Source organism: Arachis hypogaea, chromosome 1, assembly GCF_003086295.3.
Source record: "Arachis hypogaea cultivar Tifrunner chromosome 1, arahy.Tifrunner.gnm2.J5K5, whole genome shotgun sequence".
Taxonomy (NCBI): domain Eukaryota; kingdom Viridiplantae; phylum Streptophyta; class Magnoliopsida; order Fabales; family Fabaceae; genus Arachis; species Arachis hypogaea.
In genome coordinates this window covers 46,477,001-46,504,524 of record NC_092036.1, presented here as the reverse complement: position 1 = coordinate 46,504,524, position 27,524 = coordinate 46,477,001, and the positions used below count along the sequence as shown (strand labels likewise).

The following is a 27,524-nucleotide window of genomic DNA, read 5'->3' as shown; positions in this document are numbered from 1 at the left end:
CCTCCATTTCTTCTTTCCTATTTTCTCTTTTCATTTGCTCAGAGACGAGCAAACCTTTTAAGTTTAGTATTGGGTGCTCCACTTTTCTACCTTTCTACCATCCTCATGGCACCGAAAATCAGTGAATCCTCTTCTATGAAGAGAAAAGAGAAGGCTCCCGCCACCGGTCCTTATGATTTTACCCGGTTCTTCTCGAAGACCCACGAGGATCACTTCCATGAGATAGTGAACAAAAAGAAGGTGATTCTTAAGCTCTGCTTCGATCTGAAACTGGATGAGTATCCGGAGATCCGGTACCAGATTTTGAGGAGCGGTTGGAAATTTCTGACCAACCCCGTGACTGACGTGGGCATACTTATGGTTAGAGAGTTCTATGCCAACGCTTAGGTGATCTACAAGTATGCTAGAGGCATGAACCCAGACCCAAAGAAATTGTTATCTAAATCAATTGATGCAACATAAGCAATGTAACAAGAGTATTCTAATACAATAAAATTAGGTAAATATTTATTTTTTTAATAATCAATTTATCTTATTTTTAAAAATATTCTTATTTTATCTTTATTTAATAAAGATAACTAATTATAAAAAGATAAACTAATTAGAGTAAGATAAAATAATGAGAATTTTAAAAAATTTTATTTTTATTAAAAAATACTAATTATAAAAGATAAACTGATTAGAATAAGATAAAATAAAATAAAAATAATAATAATAATAATTTGAAAATATTTTTATTTTATCTTTTTCTTTTAAGAGACTAATTATAAATGATAAACTGATTAGCATAAAATAAAATAAGTTAATAATAAGAATTTAAAAAAATTTTTGATTTTTTTCTCTTTTAAAAAAATTTATAAGATATAACATCATATTCATTATTTATAATGTTATTATAAAATAATAAAAAAAGAATACAAAGATATGGTCGCAAATTTATTAATTTTAGACTAAGTTTTGATTTTTTATTTTAATTTAAATATCAAATTATTGGTTAACATATTTAAATTATTAAAACAGAATTAGTTGTTTAAGTCCAATTCTTGTAATTATATTTAAACATTCAAGTATATAATACTATTAACCATTATGGTATATTATTACTCACAAAAACTAAGATTACAATTTACACTACAAGAAAAACACCCATTCAGGTACACTTGAAAAGTGTAGCTAAAAGTGAAAAAAAAATGATGCCTTCGGCTACGGCTACGCTTTTTGGGCTACGGCTACACGTTTTGGGGTGATTCCTATTCAGCCGTTGCCTATTCTCAAAGTGTAACACCCTAACTATCAAAGCCCACGCTTCCGGCTGCGCGACTCTGATAGCTCGGACATTACGACGACACTTATACTATTTAATACTAAAATATGAGCCTGTTTAAAACTTTAAACCACAAGACCGCTCCCAAAAATACTTTCCTTCGACAAAGTACATCCATAGATACCATACCACTTACAAAACTCATCAACAGTACATCCATATATATACATATATATATATATAAATAATATTACAAACATTAACCAATACAATTCCTATCCCTCTTACAGAATATATCAAGATAAAGGCGAGGGTACAATAAAACATAACTAAAATAATACAGAGCATCACAACAACAATTAAATAAACTCTTCGTGACTTCAACGCCCATATCCTGAAAGGGGGAAAAATGTAGGGGGGTGAGAACATCATCCTCGAAAGGGTTCTCAGTAGAGGGTTTTTGGGAATTACTGTAATAGGATACATGAAGATAAATCGTACCCGTGATTAATAACCGACTTATGCCTCTTTTCAAAAACAACAGTTTACAATAAAAGTAAAGTCGGAAATCTTTTCTGAAAGAGGAACCGTTCAATTCTCAAAACATCAAAGCCTTTCAAAATGGTTTATCTATACTGAACCAAAGTAGCCTTTCACATTTTATTCCAAACTAGAAACACAAAACCGAAATCAACCATCGGTTCATCTCATTCCAACCACGGCCCTAGGCCCAATCAATCCAACCACGGCCCTAGGCCCAAACAATCCAACCTTCAACCAAATCACCACAATCCAACAGAGTTCCAGTTGTAAACACAGATAGGAAGATGCAAGCACAAACAAACAGTTATTGCAAGTAGAACAATTAGCAATTAATCACATAGGCAAAACAAGTACAATATGCACACCCAAACAATGTCACATAGATGCATATGATGCATGCCTGTCCCTAGTGGCTGATGATATCATCTGTCGGTTATATAGCCAACCCGACACGTCCTGGTAGCTAACCATGGACAGAAACACCCCTCGCGGAGCAAGTAGGTTTGAGCTACAACCCCATTGCTACTACCCGCTCAACCCAGAGCCAGTGGAATAACCACTACTGCGGCTACTACCCAGGCGGGTGTTTAACAACTCAACCTGGAGCGAGTGGAATCACCACTACTACCGCTACTACCCAGGCGTCACAGTCTCTAACCTGGAGCAAGTGGGACAAACCACAACCCTTGCTACTACCCAGGTATCTCACTCATTCGGCAATCATCCATAAAACAATATCATGCATAGCCATTCCGGCTCACGGTTCAATCCAGAACCAGCCAATATTCATAATCATACATAGCCATTCCGGCCCATAACAAAACCGCACTTCCACCATTCAACATCATCAAATTCATAAAACCGGCATTTAAGCCATAAATCACTTTTCTCAAGCCATTTTGCTTTGAAATCAAGTTTCAACTCTTTTCAGCCTTGGCTTTAAAGGTCTCATTTCTCAAATCATCTCAGGCTCATAAGCCAAATTTTCTAAAAGTGAGTTCCCTTTTTAAAACAAAGCCATTCTCAGCATTCTCTTTCCAAAAACTTCCAAAACCATGGAAAGTTAAAGATTCATTTTGGGAACATTCAAAATCACCCATCCAACAATGGGATTTTATAACAAAAGTTTCCCGAAAAAGCTCCAAGTCTATAGGGAAGGTGAATCTATATCAATTCTTTAAGATTCATTGAAACTCTTAAAATCATAGATTCTCGGTTCAAGTAAATAAAAACTGAATTTACTATAAAACCGGCCATACAAAATCACAAGTTCCAACCCGGTCCAAAAATCAACTCATTTGAAACGGAACCGGTTCATTTGAATCAAACCACTTTCAGGTTTCTTTTTGGAACTCATTTTTCTAACTCTTCCAAAATGCGTCAAACTTGATTAATCAATCAAAAGTCTAGATTCCTTTGAAATCACTAAAAACTCCTTTTTATATTAAAATCAATATTAGAGCATCATTCTTTCCTTCAGTGATTCAAACGGTAAAAATAGTTCAGTTCTAAATAAGCCGAACTCAACGTATAAGGTTCATTAAATAAATTAAGCTTGAAAACATAAATATCCTCTTAATAAATCAAATAATACAATTTCTCAAATCCAACCCTTTTTAAATAACTTTTCAAACAAGACTAGGATTTTGCAGAAATTTCGGCAGCACCTCCCCTAAAACATGGACTTTTGCCACCCGGTTCGGGTCCCAACTAAACCGTTTCTCATTCCTTTTCAACAACACAAAACCAGAAATCAATTCAAAGCAAGCTAAATCCAATAATCGCCTCAGTGGCGTATCTCAAGGATACCATTTCAAAATCAACTCAATATCAACCATTTTAACTCATTTTCAAAGTCTTAAGGAAACAGCTCAGTAATAAATCATTTGTCCAAAACCAAGTTAATTAAAGTAAACCAGGCTGAATTCAAAGGTGCATTCGACTTTTCAAATCATCAAAATAATTAACTCAAATCAAATCAATCCTCAACGGATTAAACTCAGATTTTAAATCTTTAAGGAATCAACTGCAAACATTACATTTCACAAAGCCGCACAACAATTCAGCCAAACCAACATCCATAATCATTCGAGTCAATCAAATAATACATAAGGCAGATACAATCACCACATACATAATATCTCACATCAGTATCCATATGTAATAATTCCAATACATAAAACATAGTTTTTGGAAAGTGCCCCTACCTCAAAACGCAAATTCCATAACCCAAATGCGTCACCAAAACTCTCAAACAACTCGAATTTACCGGCAGCTTACATCACAGCTTTGTTTACTCTCACAGCAGCAAGGACAACCCTTACATGCAATATGTGGCTCCGATAACTTAATCCTAGAAAACATTATCATTGCGAAAGCCTTAAAATACATAACGGGATATGAACGAGGAAGGTTTCGAGGCAGAGATACTTACGGTAACTAAAGAATACTGACTGAACCAAAGGACAGAAGCTTCGGCGGTGTTTCCGATAGCCACAGAACCGCCCTTGGCAGCCGAAATCGCCGCGACTCAGCCTGCTCCGTTAGTAGTTCCCAGCACCTATTCTCAGCATCGGTGGTGACCCAGCAGCAAAAGGGCAAGCTAACAGAGATTCCAGCAACAGATAAAATAGTCCCAAAGTGAATACTAGCTGCAATCGCAACCTCCACACCGAGCTAGCAACCATCTCCAGAAATGGCAGCGGCGATGCAACTTACTATAACCATTTAATAAACACAAACAGTTTCACTGACAGCTTCAAAGTAAGAGTGAATTGGTAGAGCTAGGGAGAACCAGAAACAGGGCAAGGCTCACCAAATCAGTAGCGGTTCCCGGCGGTAGCAGCGGCGGGTGAGCGGCGATCCTTGGGCGGTGACGCACGCTACTGAACGCACGACCTCCCTCTCCTCGCAGCTCTCTCCCAACTCAGTGATGACAGTGACGCGGTGGTGCGACGGTCGGACGGCGACAGATCCGACAGGAACGGGACCCTTGGAGGCACAGGATACGGCGGAGCTAGCAGCGGTAGAGCGCAATGGCTCCCTTTCTCCCTCGCGTCGTCTCTATCTCTCTCTTACTCAGGCTGGAACGGCGCCTCCATGGTGGCAGCAAATCGGTGGCGACGTGGTGGTGCGATGGGGAGCTCCCCCCTCCTCTACTCCGCCGCGACTCAGTCTCCCTCTCCCTCTGTTGGCGACGGCGGCGACGGTGGCAATGGCACCCACCGCACCGCCTCCCTCTTCTGTCAGACGGCGACGTGATGGTGGTGCAACCCAGTACACCGGCGCGACTGCTTCCTCTCCTCTTCCCCTTCTCTGCGACCAACAGTGCCTCGTGGGTGTGCGTGTGTTGTGTTTATCACAGGGCTGCGCAGCAAAGAGGATGAAAGAGAGACTGTTGGCTGCGCAGCATGAAGAGAAGGGTTTTTGGGGGTGGTGTATCAAAATTAGGTTTAGGGTTAAGCTAGGGGTAGTTTTGTAATTTCAATTAAAAATTGGGAATAATATAGTAATTGAAATCCAATTTAAATCCAACACTATTTGTATATAGAAAAATACTATTTACTCATCACTTTTACAAATTATTTTCAACAAAATGCCCAAATCAAATAATTAGAAATAATATACTTAATTTCTCTATTTTTCAAAATAGCAGTACTAATATTTAAAATATTAGTTGCTTAGTCCATAACATATAAAATCCTTATTATTTCACAACTATCAACCTTATAATTCAAATATAGAAAATAATCCAATAATTATAAAATTGGATAATAATCATAACTCGTCTCAAATCCAATAAATCAAAAATTGCCTTAATTATCTTTAATAAAATAATTTCTGAAATCAAGGCTATAAATAACTATATGATTTGAGACTTACTCATAAAAAGACTTTTCAAAGGTTCTGGGTCTTACACAAAGGCTACGCTTTTCTGCACCAAGGGCTACGCTTTTGACGTTTAGGAATAGGCTACGCTTTTCAAGTGATGCTGTCCAGGACCAAAGGCTACGCTTTTCAGCTTTTATTTTTCCAGAATAGGCTACGCTTTTCAACGCTACTGCATCACTTGTAAAGCGTAGCCACATTGTATACCATAGCTACTTTTTATAAGCATAGCCTTAGGTCCCACTTTTTTTTTGTATACTACAGCTACTGTATATAAGTGTAGCCTTAGGTCTCATTTTTTTTCTATATATGTCTAATAGTTATTAATACAACATAATAGTTAATAATATGATTACATATATAATAATTCTGCATTTTTATTTAAATGAGTTGAATATTATAAAATAAAAATAAATACATAATTATACTTATAATACACTTATAATAATTATACTTATAAATGCCTGGTAAGAGAAGTGGCGAATTACTACAAAGTTATGAGCTTCAAGAAATTCAAAGAAATAACACACTTATAATAAATTGCAAATCAGTATGTTCTTCAATTATTATAGAAATATCATTATGTTAAGGACATTTTTGTTGTGGGGGGGGGGACTATAAGCCAACTTGTTCAACTATTGAGTTACTAACTTCAGTCAGCTCTTGGTCAGGGCTCCTCGCCAATAGAGACACTTCAAGTCTTGCATCATTGTTGTCAGCTAGTTGAGCTTCAAAATCTTCATCAAATGCAACTGACAGAGGTGATTTCAAATTCAGAATGATATATTGAAATTGATATTATAAAGCAATAGATAGCTAGGTAAATTAATTATACAGCAAAATAATTAAGTTTTGTACCTGAACCATAGAGAGACAGTAGCTTTAGCTCCTTTAGGTAAAACTTTATAATCATAGGATTTAAGAAGTTCAGCACTGGCCAATGGATTCCCGCCAAAGGTACTGTAATCAATAATATACAAAGAAGTTCAGCATTCTTCTCTTGTTTAATTAATAAAAAAGTTTGCTTTCATTTCAATAAATGAAATTACTCGACCTATACAGAAGACTAAAAAATATTGCCAAGTGGTAAACAGAAGTATAAAACTTCAGACAACAGTCACAACTATCGGTAAGAAAATGTAAATAAAGGAATCATAATAAAGACCATTTATAAAAAGCATTTGTATGATAAAATCAAACCTTCCATGCTCTCCTGGTTTTATACAAAGCATTACATCCTTGTCTGCAAGAACTGCACTCACAGGAAAAACTCCTCCACCCAATGCTTTCCCTAGTATTTGAGTAAAAAGACAGAATAAGGTTCAACTCATAGTGCTGGGAAAGAATAAAAAGATATACAATTCACAAGGTTAAGCTGATTTCTATTTTCTAACCACAACATCTGGGCGAACTTCTTCCCAGTCACAAGCCAGCATCTTTCCTGTTCTTGCTAACCCAGTTTGTATTTCGTCTGCAATCATCAGCACATTATATCTAGTGCAAAGATCTCTAACAGCTTTCAAATAGCCATTCAGAGGAATGATTACCTTGAAATAAATAATAAAAACATATCAAAAGATGCAACCGAGATATGTACTTTGAGAAATCAGAACATAATAAAAATATGAATATTCAACCGAATGTCATAGCTCTTGACCAAAATGAAATCTATAAGCACACCTATCTTTTTCTTAGCCAAAGAATTTGAAGAAGCAACAAGGATTTCCCACTGTATGTAAACATAATATAAAACAATCAAATGGTGAGACCAGAAATAACACCATCAAACTATAACATCAGGGTATAATGTATATAGCAACTTCTTTAGCATCTCAATTTTCAATTCAACCAACAAGGTGAGTGTTGCCAAGCAGATTAAGTGTTCTCAAAAGATCATACCCCAGCTTCACCCTGGATGGGTTCCAAAAGAAAGCTAGCTATGTGTTCTCCTTTTTCTGAATTTTTTCACAGAAAAAAAATCAAAGATCAGTCAATTTAAACTAAAATATAGTGATGAAAATGTAAAGCAAAGTATGGGAGCACTAAGAACCTTTAAAAATTCTTTCAAGGCCTTCTGCATCACCAAAATCACTTTAAGATGGCCAGGCAATAAAGGACCAAAACCCCGGGTAGCTTCATTGTCACAACTCATAGATATAACAGCTAGTGTACGGCCATGGAAGTAGCCACAACATGACACAATAATAGCCTGCCACAAGTATCCGTGAACATAAATAGACAAACACCAGGAAAATTCAAATCTGCATCTCATAAACAGAAAAGAAGATGCTATATTTTGAAGAGTAGACTTCCTTCATTTTATCTTTGCAGAGGAGGAGTACCAATACATCTTACAAGCATTTAGTTTCCAAAATATTTATTGAGAACATATGTCAAAACAGATTCTTCAGGCCATAGCTAAAACATTTCTCCCTTTAGTTTTGCAAATACTATTAATATCCACAGAGAAAAGGGAGTTGGGGGAGGAAAAATAAAGTCATAAAGTATTGTGGATTTCAGCTTAGCGTGTCATGAGATATTCCTTGTGTACTAGGCCACAGACCCACACTAAGCAAACATTTACTTCAACCTCATAACCTTGGAAAATGTAAAACATTAAGATATGACTACTGTTAAGATGATCTCATTGTTATACCTCATCTTTGGGAATTCTTTTCTTTTCATAACCCCACTTTCTTGCTAATTTCAGAGCTGTTTCCACTCCTTCAGCACCAGTGTTCATGGGAAGAACCATATCATAACCAAGCATACTTGTCAAATGCTCAGCAAATGGTGGAAACCGATCATTGTAAAAGGCTCGAGAGCTCAGCGTCAGCTTTTCTGCCTGCTCTGTTAAGGCTTTCAGAATTTTAGGATGGTAATGTCCCTAAGGAAAAGACAGGCACATCAATAATTAGAAATTAACTTCTATAACTCATTTGGGCACCATTTCTGAATCAAAATTCGAGATCTATAGCTTAGGGAATAACCATGAGACAAGTGCATAGCAACCAAAGGACATCATCACGCACTTCAATCATGAAAAAGGAGCAATGCTTTAATACCAGAATTCATGTAAATGCCAAGCACCTCTGAGCAGGAACAGGGAGATCTGGTACTCCTCCAGAAGAATTGCCATATAAATATAAAAACAGAGTTTAGTGGAGCATCACTTCTTATTTGTTTGCACCACAACAAGATTAATGATAATGCCTTCACATATATAACCTGCTTGATTAAACACAACAATCAAAATAATATTAAGCAAATCAAAACAAGCTATATATATGTATTTCACAGATTAAAACTCCCAAATTAAAACCCCTAAAATCGGAACCCTAAACCTCTGAAATTTCAGAACCAAATAGAAATCAATACATACATATTCAACGATGTGAGCATAGAGAAGACGATGATGAGAAGCACGGAGATGATGATGGTGACGGTGGCGCAGCAACAGCGATGGTCAGAACAGCGACGGTCATCAGCGATTAGGGCACGGAGAAGACGATTAGGGTAGAACGGAGAAGAAGAGCGATGGTCAGTGCAGCAACAGCGACGGTCATCAGCGATGGCGAGAATGGCGAAGGTGAGGGTTGTGTGTGACAGGGTTGGCGAAGGTGAGAAGCGCAGAGATGAGAGCGAACAAGAGTGACGGTCAGTGGTGAGTGGTGATGAGTGGGTTTCTTCGTGATGGTGAGAGGGTTTCTACGCGATGGTGAGTGGTCAGTGGCGATGGTGAGTGGTTTCACGATCAGTGCAGGGATGAAGGAAAAGGAGGGAAAAAAGAGGAATTTACAAAAATTTTACTAAGTGTTTCGAGAAAAAGAGGGAAAAAAAAGTTACCAAGTGTCAAGTTTTTGGCTTTAGATACATTAGGCATCACTTTTTAAGTATACTTAAAACTTAACAAATAAGCTACTTTCTAAAAGCGTTTCCTTTGATACAAAAAGTGAACCCATAAATATTAATCTAAGGCTACGCTTTATAAGTGATTTCTATAATACCTAAGGCTACACTTTTTAAATGATGCCACAATTGTGTATCATTTTCCCTCATAAAAAGGCAACACGGAGAAAAGCGTAGCCTATTCATAGAATAGGATACACTTTTCAAATGTAGCTTAAAAAAAGTGTGGCTGAATGGGTATTTTTCTTGTAGTGTTAATAGAATATATAATGGAAGGGATAGAAGCACATGATCACATAGGATTTTTTTCATGAATATTATTAAAACTTTTTTATTGAAACAAATTCTACGTGCAATTGAGGTAAAATATCCAACTCGTGATAAATTATAAGGTCATTTAAAAATACGGATGCTAATTCTCTTTTTTCTGAACAATATCTAACTAATAAAGTTAATGAGATGGAATAATAAAAATTTTAAAAAATTTTATTTTTTATTAAAAAATAATAATTATAAAAGACAAACTGATTAAAATAAGATAAAATCAGATAAAAATAATAATAAAAGTTTAAAAAAATATTTTTATTTTATTTTTTTTAAAAGACTAATTATAAAAAATAAATTGATTAGCATAAAATAAAATAAGTTAATAATAAGAATTTAAAAAATGTTCTGAATTTTTCTTTTTTACAAAAAAAAGCTAATTATAAAATATATCATATTCATTATTTATAATGTTATTATAAAATAATAAAAAAAAGAATACAAAGATATATGGTCACAAATTTATTAATTTTAAACTAAATTTTAATTTTTTATTTTTTATTTTAATTCAAATATCAAATTATTGGCTAACATATTTAAATTATTAAAATAGAATTAGTTGTTTAAGTCCAATTCTTGTAATTATATTTAAACATTCAAGTATATAATACTATTAACCATTATAGCATACTATTACTCACAAAAATTAAGATTACAACTTAATAGAATAATGGAAGGGATAGAAGCAGATGATCACATAGGATTTTTTTATGGATATTATTAAAACTTTTTTATTGAAACAAATTCTACATAAAATTGAGGTAAAATATCCAATTTGTGATAAATTATAAGGCCATTTAAATATACTGATGCTAATTCTTTTTTTTTCGAGCAATATCTGCACAATAGAATTAATAAGATGGAGAAATCAATGTAATAGGTGAAGAAATCACTTCACAAACTAAACTTCCCTTCAATATAAAACCGATGAGAAGCGTCAAGGTCATGAGGAATGTAATCATACAGGCGTATATGTTTCGAAGAATAAATTTTTTATCATGCTGAGACTTGCGTGTTTACTGATTTATCCGACAAGAATAAAGATTTTGAGATTTTGGACAGTATGTCACCATCATTCTATAAAGAGATACAAACTTGTATCAATAGAAAAGGAAAGTCGAAGCCAAAATCGAGACTAAGTCTCCAAAAAATAACCCAACCTATAAAACTATGCTAAAATATGTGAGTAAGTTTGTAAGATAAAAGAAAAAATTAGTAGGAGCCAATAATCCACCATCTATCTAAAACAATTTTTAAAGCATTTTTCATCACATAGTTCGCAAAAATAACAAAACATAAGCACAAAGTTCAATTATCAAATAAGATGGTAGAAATTAGACAGCATAAACATCCGTTAACTTTTAACATAGATAAAGCACAGTTAACAAATAGAATAAACTTACAAACAATAGCATTCGTATTAAATTTTTTGGAGATAAGTAATATATATATATATATATATATATATATATATATATATATATATATATATATATATATATATATATATATATATATATATATATTAGTACTTTTAATTTAAATTATTCTTAATTATAGAATCACTAAAATTAGAATATTAGTGATTCTGGTATATATATATATATATATATATATATATATATATATATATATATATATATATATATATATATATATATATATATATATATATATATATATATATATATATATATATATATATATAATAGTCTTTTTTATTGGATGAAAATTAATAGATTTCATTTATTAAATTATATATATAAATGATACATATAGAGATATGACTATTGAATTGACTCACTTTGAGAATTTTTAATAGTTATAATTACCATATATTTATCAATAGAATATTCTCATGATGAATAAAATATTATAATTTTCTTTTGACCTGCAATTATCATAGTAAATGACAATGTATTTATTATACTTTGATTCAATGCTAGTTGAATGGATATTGGGTATGATTTAAATGCTTGTGAAATTAATGATTAGTCACTATGAAATTCATTAAATATGGTAATGAGTTCGAACTCTACAATTATAATGAATGAATTAAACAATGCATTGGCCAAGCAGTTTGAATAAATAAAAAAATGAGTTCTTAAGTCTTCCATAAATTATTATAATAATGATAACAAGTTAAAGTTTGACAATCAAACCGTATTCTAAAAGTTAGCCAAGAGATAAAAAGACAGAAAGAGTTATATTTTTATTTTTCTTGGGTTCTTAGTAAAAATATTATTACTTGGTAAAGAATAATATAAGGAGTTATATTTCATATTAATGAGTGTTGTTAGACGCCAACTTTAATTAGTAAATTTAGTATGACTAATTTACTACTCGCTTAGTATTGAACCTATGGGTCGTTAGAGTGTTCTAATCCTTGGTAAAGAATTATTTAATAATTACTTTAATTATTTGATCAAATAAATAATTATATTAATTCAAATAGAATATTATTATATTCTTTGCTAGCACCATAAATATAATAATATGATAATCGAGATTATTAAATAATTAATTATTTATTCTATGATGAGTATTAAATATGGATAAGATCTTAAATGATTCTATTTCAAATTAAGTTGTAATTTGATTGATAAGATTTGCTCCTAAAATCAATTAGCAATCTCATACTATATATATATGTGGTAAAGAAAACACCACGGTTTTTTTTTTTTTTTTACCTCCACATACACAAATAGTCCAATTCTTGGTGAAGAATTGGTAGTGCAAGGAGTTGCAAGAAGTTTTTCAATTAAATCTATAGGTCAAGGAGTTGACAATAAGGATCAGTTTTGGTGTGGATATAAATAGTAACTTTATACTATCAAAAGAAAAAGTTTTATTCAATAACATACTCAGGTATTAACATCTAACTCGTCTTATTTCTATAATACTTTAAGCATAAAACAGATCAGTAGAATTATTTTATTATTTCTGCCGTATGTTATGAACAGTTTACTCAATTATTAAGTAAGATGGTAAAAATTAGACAATACAAATGTCTATTAACTTTTAACATAGACAATGCATGGTTAATCAATAAAATAAATTATGCGAAAAAACAAACAATGACATTTAAGTTAACTTCTATTTCAAAAATATTTCGTATAGTTATAAACATTCGTCAGTATAGTATTTAAATATGTACATTGTGGATAACTTTTTTTATTATGTAAAGAATCTTAATTATAAATTCAAACCACCAAAAAATACGAGGTTAAGTGTTAGTATCGATAATAATATAAAGTAAGAATTTTTTTTTTGGCTATCTTTATTTTTAATTTTAGTTATGCCTGTATATGTAAAATGTTAGCTTTATGTCCGAAAAAATTTAGTTCACATTTATGACATAACTGCGACTAGGGAGAATATGTTTTGTGTGGTACTTCAAATATTATGATTATTAAATATATAATTTAAATGAATGTATAAAATTAAGATATTTATAAAATGAAATTAAAAAATAAATAAATTCTTAAACCTTATTATATACTAAAGATAAATGTGTCATTTTCTAAAGTGATTGTTTTCTATTCTCTCCTTTTCTTTTTCTATTTTATCTCTATTCAAATAATAAAGAAACATAATGAGTGACAACAAAGAACTCAGAATTAATTAAATACTGATTTATATATTCTTCTGTAGTGCAAAAACAAGAGATTGGAATTGATTGATTATTCTCATGGGGGTGTAGGATGCCAATTAACATTCCAAAGGGAAACTGAAGTCTTTAAGAAAAGGCACTATTTTGTGTTAATTTTATGTTACCAATGTCATTTTATAATTTTCAATAAAATTATAAAAGATATTCCATTTTAGCACTTGTTTTCAGAACAGATAAAGTGCCACTTTAATGTAGTATATCTAGTTAGGATGAATACATAACAAATTTGATTATAAAAGATAAAATAAAATAAAAATAATAAAAAAATCTCTCATTTATTTTTTTTATAAAAAAAAAATAATTATAAAAGATAAAGTGGTTAGAGTGAGTGGGTGGGTGGGTACAGGGGGCGATTATGGCTTTTCTGCTTCATCTAATTATGCTTCTATTTATCTAAATCAATTGATGCAAAAAAAACAATGTAGCAAGAGTATTCTAATAAAATAAAATTAGGTAAATATTTATTTTTTTCAATAATAAGTTTATCTTATTTTTAAAAATATTCTTATTTTATTTTTATTTTATAAAGATAATTAATTATAAAAAGATAAACTAATTAGAGAAAAATAAAATAATACAAATTTTAAATATTTTTATTTTTTATTAAAAAATACTAATTATAAAAGATAAACTGATTAGAATAAGATAAAATAAGATAAAATAATAATAAGAATTTTAAAAATATTTTTATTTATCTTTTTTTTTTAAAAGACTAATTATAAATCATAAACTGAATAGCGTAAAATAAAATAAGTTAATAATAAGAATTTAAAAAATGTTCTGATTTTTTTTACAAAAAAAAACTAATTATAAAATATAACATCATATTCATTATTTATAATGTTATTATAAAATAAAAAAATACAAAGATATAGTTGTAAATTTATTAATTTTAGACTAAGTTTTGATTTTTAATTTTAATTCAAATATTAAATTATTGGCTAACATATTTAAATTATTTAAACAGAATTAGTTGTTTAAGTCCAATTTTTGTAATTATATTTAAACATTTAAGTAAATAATATTATTAACTATTATGTCATACTATTACTCACAAAAACTAAAATTACAACTCAATAGAATAATCGAAGAGATAGAAGCAGATGATCACATAGAATTTTTTAATTCGATGGATATTATTAAAACTTTTCCAATAAAGCAAATTCTACATGCAATTGAGATAAAATATCCAATTCGTATAAGGCCATTTAAATATACTGATACTAATTCTTTTTTTTCCTGAGCAATATCTAACCAATAGAGTTAATGAAATAGAAAAACTAATGTGGTAGGTGAAGAAGTTACTTGACAAACTAACTTCCCTTTAATATAAAACCGATGAGAAGTGCCAAGCTCATGAGGAATGTAATCATACAAACGTATATGTTTCAAAGAATAAATTTTTAGGGATGTAATAAAAAAGAACTCTTGTCCGTTACAAGTAAATTTTTAGAATATTAGTGATTCGGATATATATATATATATATATATATATATATATATATATATATATATATATATATATATATATATATATATATAATAAAATTATCACCATTTTAGAAGAAGATAAATTGAAAGAACATAGCAGTAAAGGATATAATTTTATCTATATAGGATTAATATAAGTAGTCATAAAGCCTAATTTTAGAATAGGAATTAATTTGTCTATATTATTAACCTTAAGAGATACCAGATTAAAAAATTTTAGTGATTCATTAATAGGAATATTAGAAAGTAACTGTTATGATGGACCAGTTTTTTTTTAATTGTTACCCAAATTATGCTATAAATCTAAAAAATGAATACACCTGACAAGCCTTAAAATTGCGAGTAACATCTGATGAGACCATTATAAATGAGAAATATGATCCATTCGAAATAATCTATAGAATATATTATAAAATTACTAAAGTTGATTATGACTTTAGAGCATTAAGACAATCCTCAAAAGACGAAACGATAATTATGCATGCAAATCTAAAAAGATCTAATATACAAAGACCTAGAAGATTAAGACATGAAGAATTAAAAAGTCGTATGCCTGAAGAATGGATAATACATGATGGTATTGAAGAACCACAAATACAAAATACTAGAATAAGGGAAATAATAAGAGAAGGACCTGATATTAGAATTAGGATGAATAGATCCCAATCATTAAGAATTCTTGATAATGTTGAAACTATTAGTCATAGAAATTCTATAGATAACTCATCAATAGGAAATATTGATGATATTGTAGGAATTGACAACAGAAGGCCACATATAGCCACTGCTGTATATAAAGCACCTTCAGAATTTGATCCAAGGAAATCACAAGTTTTATCAGTAATTATAAAAGAAGAACCATTTGAGATTGATAAAGAGTGGATAAGACAAGATTTTAATGCTGATTATAATAAATCACTAAGAGATTGGTATTTTACCAACCATTCAGAAAATGAAGTTATTAGACTAAGAGAACTATTCTATGATTTTATGAAAGAAAATAGAATTAGCTTATACTTCTTTGACTGGTACGTTAATTATTACTCCAAACCCGATAAGAAATTATGTCCTTTAACAAAGCCAACTGTTGTTTGGAAAACAAGCTCAGGATCTGTAATAGAATCTGAATATCCCCCTAAAGAAATTATTAAAATACCAATTGGAAAAGACTTAGAAGTTGAAGCGACACCCTATAAAGATAGCAATGCAGATGGAAATATAGAAAAAAGAGATATTAAGAAATTACATTAGCAATTAAACTTTACTAATACCATGTTAGATATAATGAAAAATCAGTTAGGAAGAATGGAAAATATGGAAAAAGTTATTAAGGTAGAAAAACCCATAGAAAAACCTATATATAAATTACAAAGTTTAGATAATATTAGCTTAAAATCTAAAGTAGAAACAGAAGTTGAAGAACTAAAAGAAAAACTTAGAAGTATTAGTCTAGGAAACCTAACAATTAATACATTACAAAAGGAAGAAGAATTAGAACTAAATAAAATATCCTATAAAAGAGATTATCCTAAAACCAGAAATTATTATCCTAGACCATCACCAGTAGATGTAGGCCTAGAAGAACGAACACAATTAGTACAAAATAGTTTTTCAGGATCAGACTTAGTAGAATGGAATATAGATGGATTAAGTGAACAAGCCATTTTAGATCAAATGTGTAATCTGACTATGGCTGCAACTGCCTATAAGATGAGAAAAGCCTCTGATAAAGAAGCAGCAATTATGATAACCCAAGAATTTACAGGACAATTAAAAGGTTGGTGGGATAATTTTCTCAGCCTCCAAGAAAAAGAATTAATTATTAATAGTATTAAACAAGAAGATCAGTCACCAGACGCTACATCCACGTTAATATATACCATTATTAAAAATTTTGTAGGAGATCCCAGTATTTTTAAAGATAGGATACATACTCAATTAATGAATTTAAGATGTCCAACTATGTCTGATTATAGATGGTATAAAGATATTTTTATGTCAAAAGTTATGATAAGAGATGATGCACATGCGCCTAGAAAGAAAGATTCGTAGCAGCCTTACCAAAATTATTCTCTGAAAAAGTATTACAAAAACTACAAACACAGTTTGGGACCCAGATTCCCTATAATTCATTAACCTTTGGACAATTGCATAATATAATAGTACAAACAGGTATAGAAGTATGCATAGATACCAAGATACAACAGAAAATAAAACAAGAAAGTATCACGGAAAAAAGAGAGCTAGGCACTTTCTGCTATCAATATGGAATAACTTCTGAAAAAGCACCTAGTGGACAGCGTTAAAAGAAAAATTTTTTATAAAAAACCTAAATATAATATAGACAAACCCCTTTATTATGAACAGAAATATCATAAAAAATTACATAAAACCCCTAAAGGAAAATCTAAATTTTCTAATAAGAAAAAACAAGTAACATGTTGGAAATGTAAAAAACAAGGACATTATGCTAATAAGTGTACGACAGAACAAAAAATAAATAAAATAGAAAATAAAGAAATAAGCATGCTTTGACAGCTATACTAATCAATTCAGAGTCAGAAGAAGAATCAAGTTATGAGGGTTCTTCTGAAACTGAAGACTATTTTATACAACAATTAGACTTTATGTCAGAAGAAGAGAGCTCAGGAGGAAATAGTGGAAAGGAGGAACAGGATAATAATAATTGTTTAGGAATAGGATTATGTAACTGTAGAAACTGTGAAAAAACTGTAAATGTTTTAACTAAAGAACAAACTTCTACACTAGTTAAAATAATTGACAAGTTAGAAGATACACCATTAAGGGATGAGTTTATAAGACAATTAGCTGAATTAGTTAAAAAAGAAGAAGAAAGTAAGCAAGAAATAAGACCAATAGAAGTAAAAGAAATTTATAATCGTTTTAAAAACCCACAAGAAGAAGTTTCCCTTAATTCTCTCAAAGAAGAGATAAAAAGGTTAAAAAGAGAAGTTTCAGAATTAAAACAACAAAACATTAATATGGACTATAGATTACTAAAAATAGAAGGAGAAAACATAAGAAAAACCCAAGAACAATTTTTGCAAAATAATGAAGGGACTAGTAATATAACAATTTCCGAGAATTATATTAACCTAGGTACAGAAAATTATATAAATATTTTAACATTATTAGTAAGTCAAAAATGGTTCACTACAATAACTTTAATAGTAGGAGAAGAAAAATTTGATTTAATAGCTATGGTAGATTCAGGAGCTGATGTTAATTGTATACAAGAAGGATTAATACCCACAAAATATTATGAGAAAACTACAGAAAGAGTCTTAATGGCAGAAAATGACAAAATGACTATAGACTATAAGTTATCTAAAGCAAAAATTTGTAAAAATAGGGTATGTTTCGCCACTACATTCTTTTTAGCAAGAAATATATCTCACCAAGTTATATTAGGAAATCCTTTTACTTTATTATTATATCCCTTTAATGTCGACATCGACGGAATAACTTGTACAAGAATCTCCAATCATCCTGTCCATTTTGAATTTCTCACAAGACCAAAACAGCATGAACTCAATATGTTACAACACCTATCTACACATGTTAGTGTAATGGAAACAGAAGTAAGACAAATTAATTGTTTGAGTCTAGAAAAAATTTTACAACACTTACCGCGTCAAGTTAATATTATAGAAAGGAAGACAAGACAAATTAACTACTTAAACCAAGAAGTTACACATAAAAGAATAGAAGAACAATTACAAACTCCGGAGATACAAGATAAAATAAAAGCAATTGAAGAAAAAATTAAGACAGAATTATGTAGTTTAAATCCCACAGCCTTTCAACATAGAAAATTACATGAAATATCTTTACCATATGAAGATGGGTTTAATGAAAAAGATATACCAACAAAGGCAAAACCGATACATATGAACAAAGAGTATCTAGAATATTGTAAAAAAAAAATACAAGAATATCTAGATAAGGGACTAATAAGGCCTTCAAAATCACCTTGGAGCTGTACAGGCTTCTATGTGATGAAAGCATCTGAAATAAAAAGAGGTGCTCCAAGATTAGTTATCAATTATAAACCTCTAAACAAGGTATTAAAATAGATTAGGTATCCTTTACCAAATAAAAGTGATTTAATTAAAAGATTAAATAAAGCAAATATCTTTTCAAAATTTGATTTAAAATCAGGTTATTATCAATTTGCAGTAAAAAAGGAAGATAGATATAAGACAGCTTTTATAGTACCCTTTGGACATTACGAATGGAATGTAATGCCTCAAGGATTAAAAAATGCACCAAGCGAATTCCAAGAAATAATGAATAATATATTTTACCCGCATATAGAATTTACTATAGTATATCTTGATGACGTATTAGTATACTCAAAAGGAATAAAGCAGCATATATATCATCTAGAAAAATTCATGGATATTATAAAAGAACAAGGATTAGTTTTATCAGAAAATAAAATAAAAATTTTTACAACTAAAGTAAGGTTCTTAGGATATGAAATTTATCAAGGAACTATAGTACCTATTAAAAGAACCATTGAATTTGCAGATAAATTTCCAAATGAAATAACTGACAAAAAACAACTACAAAGATTTTTGGGATGTTTAAATTATGTAGCAGAATTCTTACCTGGAATAAGAGTTACATGCGAACCTCTTTATAAGAGATTAAGAAAAAATCCACCTCCATGGACAAAAGAAATGACTTCCATAATAATAAAAATAAAAAATGCAGTAAAAGAAATACCTTGCATAAGTATACTAGACCCATCGGCTAAATTAATTGTAGAAACAGATGCATCAGAATGAGGATATGGAGGAATTCTTAAACAAATACCTCCTAATAACTCAAAAGAACAAATAATAAAATATCATTCAGGAATTTAGAACCAAGCTCAAAAGAACTACCCCACAGTCAAAAAAGAAATATTTGCCATAGTATTATGTGTTTCAAAATTTCAAGAAGATTTATTTAATAAAACCTTCTTAATAAGAACTGATTGTAAAGCAGCTCCAAATGTTTTAGAAAATGATGTCAAAAATTTGGTTTCAAAACAAATATTTGCAAGATGGCAAGCTATTTTATCATGTTTCGATTTTACTATTGAACATATAAAAGGAGAACTAAATTCACTCCCTGACTTTCTTACTAGAAAATTTTTGCAGGGAAAGAATGGAGCAAAAAGCAGCCTCCAGTGAAGATTATGGTCAACCTTTTAACCAAATAAAAGAAACAAAATTACCTATTACTGTTGTACCAACAAAATAATTATCATTAAGACCTATGACAATGTCACAGGTTGTAAAAGCTGCACCATCATCGTCATCATCTTCTAAGAGCCCTTTAATTACTACTAATAATAAATTCACATTACTACAACCATCTGACCTCTATAATACTCAACCCTTGAAAGAACAATTTTCTTACTATGAAAAACCCAATCCTATAAAGATATTAACCATTGAAAAAGAGTGGTTCAAAAAAGACAGAAAAACCCTATACAAGACCATTTTCCCAAATACTTTCCATTATATTCCTATTAACCCACAAAAAACCCACAAATTTTATGAATTCATATTAGTAGACACCGGATCCATTGAGTTAATACATTACAGAAATTCCAACACCAAGCAGCCTATTTATTCAAAAATAAAAATTATAAAAATATTATCCTTGCAAGATTGGGAAATACCCCCATATCAGTCTAAAAGCTTCTCATTAAAATTTGAACCTCAGAACTATACTACTATGATTACCAAGAAGCTTGGAATCATGTTTTATTTCTATCACCAAATCCCCATTCTTGGTTCATTTGGTTCAGAAAGGGGATATCATTACAATTTCCCAAATGGTTTCAAGCATGGTTCCAGAACTTTAGACCAATGGAAGCTTTCTTCCCAAAAGAAGTCAGTATGGCGTATGAATACTTTAAAAGCAAGTCATCATTCCTACAAGAATATAAGTTCATTTCATTCATAGCAGCCATGGGAATAAGCTGGATTATGACATGGGAATATGATTCAGCAGCATATGAAGAATCTCCAAGCATACAATATCTAGTAAGAGTAATAAAAATTAAATGGTGGAACAAATATGATATAAATTTACTAAGAAGAGCAGCTATTGATCAATGGTTAACAATATCACAAAAGCGTCCAGCAATAACAGCCTCAAGCACCACTAATGAACAAATAGCTTATAAAAAAGAGACCCAATTCTTAGCACAAAAGAGACAAATTATGGCAGCCCTAACTGCAGCAACCTCAGAGGAAGATATTCAAAACTCTCTACAAGCAATACAGACCGTACCTCTTGGAGAAGACGAAGAGGTCTAGTCCAGTCCAGCTCATTACTATCAAGACTCTCAAGACCTATTTGAGATGTAACAAGTACTGTATACGCAATCAATGTAAAAGCCCAATCATAAAAAAAAGAGTAAAAAGTAAAAAGTAAAAAAGTAAAAGTAAAAAGTAAAAGCAAACAGTGAATGTCGGCAAACAGTAAAAGCAAACAGTACTGTCGGCAAACAGTACCCAAATAGTCATCATTTGGGGTCTATAAATACCAAAGCCTCACTCATTCAAGATCTTCAAAAACTTGAAAGCTCAAGAAATCTCTCTACTCTTATATCTTCTTATTTTATAAATTCTCCAAGTATTTGTAATCATCTTCAATAAGTGTATCAACTCTGCAAGCAATAAAAGTACAAGTTCATTTTTGTAAGCTTACTATCTTTCTTTTATTTATTTTCTCAATTATTATTCTTATACCATGAAAGAGTTTTATAAAAGGCTTAGATCTTTAAAATTAGTTAGAAGAAATATGAAAACAAGAGTAATGGCAATAGATAGAAAAATAAGAGAACTAATAACTGAATCTTCGGAATTAAAAGTAGAAATAAAAAAGATGGACAAGAAAATAATCAGAACCAAAAAGTTTCTACAACAAATTAAAACCAAAAAATCAGTAAAAATCGCTAGACAAACTATTAAGAATAAACGCATTCATTATGTTAGAATGATGCATTACTTACATGTACAAGGCATGAGACAACTTTTAGAGATAGAATCAAGAATACATGTATATAACGTTCAAAGAATGGATGGCAATCCCCAACCTATAGTACCCGTACAAGATCTAGAACTTCAACCTTTACAAGAACCTCAACCTTTACAAGAAACAAATCAACCTATAATAGCCCAACCTTTACAAGTGGTATCAGAGCCTGCTTAAGAGGAAAATATCTGATAACATTTATAAAGAAATTATTTTTAACTGGATTTTTATTACAAGTCTTCTTGATAAGCCTCAAACATTTTATAGTTACAACTTTGAAGTAGCAGTGAGAACTGTTAATACATTGGTCAGCCCAGATCGTAGTCCCGGTTGTAAGTTCTAGAAAGGCAGTGAATCCGTTGGTTAACGAGGGTGGTCCCGTAGCTCACAAAGTTCTAACCATAAAATGGCTAGTTTATTGAGAACGATGAGTCGTTTAAATCTAGAAAAAAATAATTCCTTAGTAATAAAAACAGATAATGATGAAGCCTCCACCTCTGGAACTAAAAATGAATTAGAAATAGCCAAATTAAAAGAAAGTTTTCATAATTGGAATATACCTATAGTAAAAAAAGATAAAATATATAAAAAGAGAAACTTTTGAGAAGGAAGAAATTATGAAATCCACATGTTAGAATATTGTAAACCAGGAACGAGTAGTAATAAAATTATTATATATATATATATATTATGGATAAAGATTAGTAGATTTTATTTATCAAATTATAAATATAAATGGTATATATAGAAATATGATTATTAAACTGATTCACTTTGAGAATTTTTAATAGTTATAGTTTGTCAATAGAATATTTTCATAATGAATATAATATTAGAATTTTTCTTTGACTTGCGACTATCGTAGTAAATGATAATGTATTTATTATACTTTGATTCAGGACACCTAATATCCCATAATGCTAGTTGAAAGGATATTGGATATGATTTAAATTCTTGCAGAATTAATTATTAGTCAATATGTAATCCATCAACTATGGTAATGAGTTTGAACTTTGCGATTATAATGAATGAATAAAAATAGGTGTCTCTTAAATCTTTCATAATTCAATATAATATTAGTAATAAGTTAGAGTTTGACAATCAAACCGTACTCTGATCTAAACGTTAGCCAAGAGATGAAAAGATGGAAGGAGTTATATTTTTGTTCTTCTTGAGTTCTTAGTAAAAATATTATTACTCAGTAAAGAATAATCAGGAGCTATATTTCATATTAAGGAGTATTGTTAGATGCCAATCTTGATTAGTAAATTTAGTATAACTAATTTACTACTCGCTTAGTATTGAACCTATAGGTCAAACACTAACGACTGTTCTAATCCTTAGTAAAAAATTATTTAATAATTATTTTGATTTGATCAAATAAAATATTATTATATTCTTTGCTAACATCATAAATATAATAATATGATAATTGAGATTATTAAATAATTAATTATTTATTCTATGATGAGTATTAAATATGGATAAGATCATAAATGATTCTTGTTAGGAAATTATTTAATTTTCTAATTTATTTGTGAGCAATACATATATTAATTATAATCACAAATTATGCTATTTCAAATTAAATGACTTATATAATGGTGATCTCATTTATTGTTATAAATGCTAAATTGAATAAATCATTATTACTTTTAATTTGGAATTAAATGAGAATAAAACCAAATATTATCGTTTGTTCCTTGGATAATTATCTTTTTGATTTTAGATATATTATCTTTTGGACTTTAGATACTATTTTATTTGGGATTTAGGGTTTAATAATACCATTCTCAAATATAAATAGGCATTCAGGGTTTCGGTCCCCAACATATCAAAGCCGCATTTGTTACTTTTTTCCCATCAAAAGAGTCACAGTTAAGCCGTCTAGGAATACAGAAGGCTTTGGTTGAGGAAGATTGAAAGAACCACAAGATCCAAATTCTTCCATCAATTTTTGACTCTTATGAATAAAGATACGCTTCCGCATTATGATCTATTTTTTGTGGTTCAATATGGATGATCTAAATTAATTGAAATTAATTTATTTTAACAAGTGATATCAGAGCCATTCATAATTAAATTATCGAAATATTTGATTTTATTTTATTGGATCAATATATATACATATGCATTGTTTACGTATAAAATTGTTGCGCGTTTGGTGAAATTGTTTCCACTATGCGCGTGCGTCATATGTGTATATGTATATTAGTATTTTCACTGATGCATCATGAATAGGGATGGAAAAAGGCCAGGCGGCCTACCAGGGGCCTGCAGCCTGGCCTGTGTTTGGCCTGGCCTAGCCTGGCCTGTTATAAAATAGGTACAGGCCCAGGTTCTTTTAAAAGCCTTAATACATTAATAGGCCAGGCCCAGGCTTACTAATTAGCCTTATAGGCCTGTCAGGCCTGCTTGAGCCTATTAAAATATAATTAAATATATGAATAATTATTATTATTAATAAAATTATGAGATATTTTAAATTTATTATATTTTATTATAAATATTTTTGTATATTTTAAATATGTTAGAAGTTTAAAATTTTTTATAAATATTAAATATATGACATATTATATATAACAATTTTTATTAAAAAATAATTTTTTTAAATAATATTTTTATTTTTGTAAAAAAAATTATCAAGCCTTTTAACAGGCTTCAGGCCAGGCCAGACTGAATAACAAGTCAGGCCTAATACTTTATAAAGAATCTATAACAGGCTACAGGCCAAACTCAGACCAATTAACTGTATAACAGATCAAGCCTGTTAAAAAACCTAGCATATCCTGTTTCCACCCCTAATCATGAATTCTTTATTATGTATGTGCGACTGTTCGTGACTTCGTGTATATATATAACTTTAGTACTGTTTCGACATACAGGTTATTGTGGCCATTTAGATTACTTTATATATATATATATATATATATATATATATATATATATATATATATATATATATATATATATATATATATATATATATATATATATATATATATATATATATATATACTTTCGGCTGCTTATATATATTTTACCGTATTCATTTTTTTAATTTGATATAGTAATTGATTTATTTTGAAAGATTAGTACAAAGTATTACTATGATTGTTTCGGATCTAATTGTGTATGCCATTAATTTGGTATAAAATTAATTCATTATCCTTTTAGGATATAAGAATTAATATGTATATGTTATTTATGGGAATATTAATCGATAAAAAAGGAGATTTATATTTGGTCAAAATTATGTATATATATTAATAATATTTGAATAATAAAAGATATTATTTAATTGTTATATAAAAAAATTAGTAACAATTTGGATTAGTATACCCATCTATTTTATAAAGATTTAGTTTTGGAATAAATTGATTGAACATTATGCTGCCAAAGTAGCTGTTTTTGTGAAATTTGATTTATTTAAAACATTAGGAATATGATAATATGTAATTCATGTGAATATTGGTCGGTCCAAAGGAATGTTTGTATTTGGCCGAATTACATACACATATTGATGGTAAATACATATTTGGGTAACTGATTAAGAATAAAGTAATACTTATTATTTATGCGAACAATAATCGGCCCAAAGAAAGTTTATTGTTTGGTCAAATAATAAGCATTGCACACTTTTGTTTATTTTTTATTAATTATGCGGTCAATAAGCAGTCTAAAGGAATGTTATTGTTTGGCCAATTAATAGAAAATATATGCAGTAATAAATAGGTTGCGAAGTTTAAGTTTTCATGTGCGCATTAAGTCGATTCAAAGAAAGGCTTAATGTGTGACAGGAATTTTGACGATATTTGATTACTGCAATGAGAGTATCAATTACAGTTAATTTTTCTATCAAAAGATTGAAAATTAATATTGTTCTAGATATCTCAATATGGATTTTTTTCATTATTTAACTATGTTTATTGCATGTTCTATTTGTTCTAATCTAGAAACTATGGCTTTATCTACTAATGTTTCTACACAAATTAGCAGATTATGGTTCAAACTTTAAAGTTTGGAAGGATACTGTGGAGATTGTCCTTGGTTGTATGGATCTAGATATAGTTCTTTAAAAGGAGAAGCTCACTTCCACTCCGAAAAATCTCAATAAGGTTAAAATAGAGAAGTGGGAGAGATCCAATTGAATGAGCATTATGATCATGAAGAACTCAATTCCTAAGGCGTTTCGAAACTCAATTATTGAGGATAAAAATGCCAAACAGTTCCTAAAGAGTGCCTTTTCTTAAAAATGAGATTGGTAACACAAACAAACACCACAGTTTTTTTTTCTACCTCCACATATACAAATAGTCCAATTTTTTGTGAAGAATTGTTGATGCAAGGAGTTGCAAGAGATTTTTCAGTTAAATCCATCGGTCAAGGAGTTGAACAAGGATCAGTTTAGGTGTGGATACACATAGTACCTTCGCACTATCGAAAGAAAAAGTTTTATTCAATAGCGTACTTAGGTATTGACATCTAATCCGTCTTATTTCTATAATATTTTAAGCACAAAACAGATCAATAAAATTACTTTATTACTTTCGCTACGTGTTATGAATACTTTGTTCAATTATCAAGCAAGATGGCAGAAATTAGACAACGCAAATGCCCATTAACTTTTAACATAGACAATATATGGTTAATCAATAGAATAAATTATGCGAAAAAACAAACAATGGCATTCAAATTAACTTCTATTCTAAAAGTATTTCATATAGTTATAAACATTCGTCAGTACAGTATTTATATATGTATATTATGGATAACTTTTTTTATTATGTGAAGAATCTTAATTATAAATTCAAACTACCAAAATATATGAGGTTGAGTGAAAATTTGGTCAATATAATTATGTACATCTTTAGTACCGATAATAATATAACGCAAAAAAATTTTTTGGCTATCTTTATTTTTAATTTTAGTTATCCCTATATCTAAAATGTTGGCTTTATGTTAGAAAAAATTTAGTTCACATTTATGACATAACTGCAGCTAGGGAGAATATGTTTTGTCTTGTACTTCAAATATTATGATTATTAAATATATAATTTAAATGAATGTATAAATTTAAGATATTTATAAAATAAAATTAAAAAATAAATAAATAAATTCTTAAACTTTATTATATACTAAAAATAAATGTGTCATTTTCTGAACTGATTGTTTTCTCTTCTCTCCTTTTCTTTTTCTATTTTATCTCTATTCAAACAATAAAGAAACATAATGAGTGACAACAAAGAACTTATTTGTGAAAGCAGAATTAATTAAATACTGATTTATATATTCTTCTGTAGTGCAAAATCAGGAGATTGGAATTGATTGATTATTCTCATGGGGTTTAGGATGTCAATTAACTTTCCA

At 29.8% G+C, this 27,524-nt stretch overlaps 1 long non-coding RNA gene across 1 annotated transcript; it reads right to left on the bottom strand.

Moving 5' to 3' along the window:
- Positions 1-1,533: 1,533 nt before the first annotated feature.
- On the bottom strand, positions 1,534-5,202 carry LOC140173689 (uncharacterized). Its single transcript, XR_011862913.1, has 4 exons — positions 4,623-5,202; positions 4,242-4,524; positions 4,015-4,160; positions 1,534-1,658 (listed from the first exon to the last, which is right to left on the bottom strand). It is a non-coding gene; the product is annotated as an uncharacterized lncRNA (long non-coding RNA).
- Between the last annotated feature and the right edge of the window lie 22,322 nt (positions 5,203-27,524).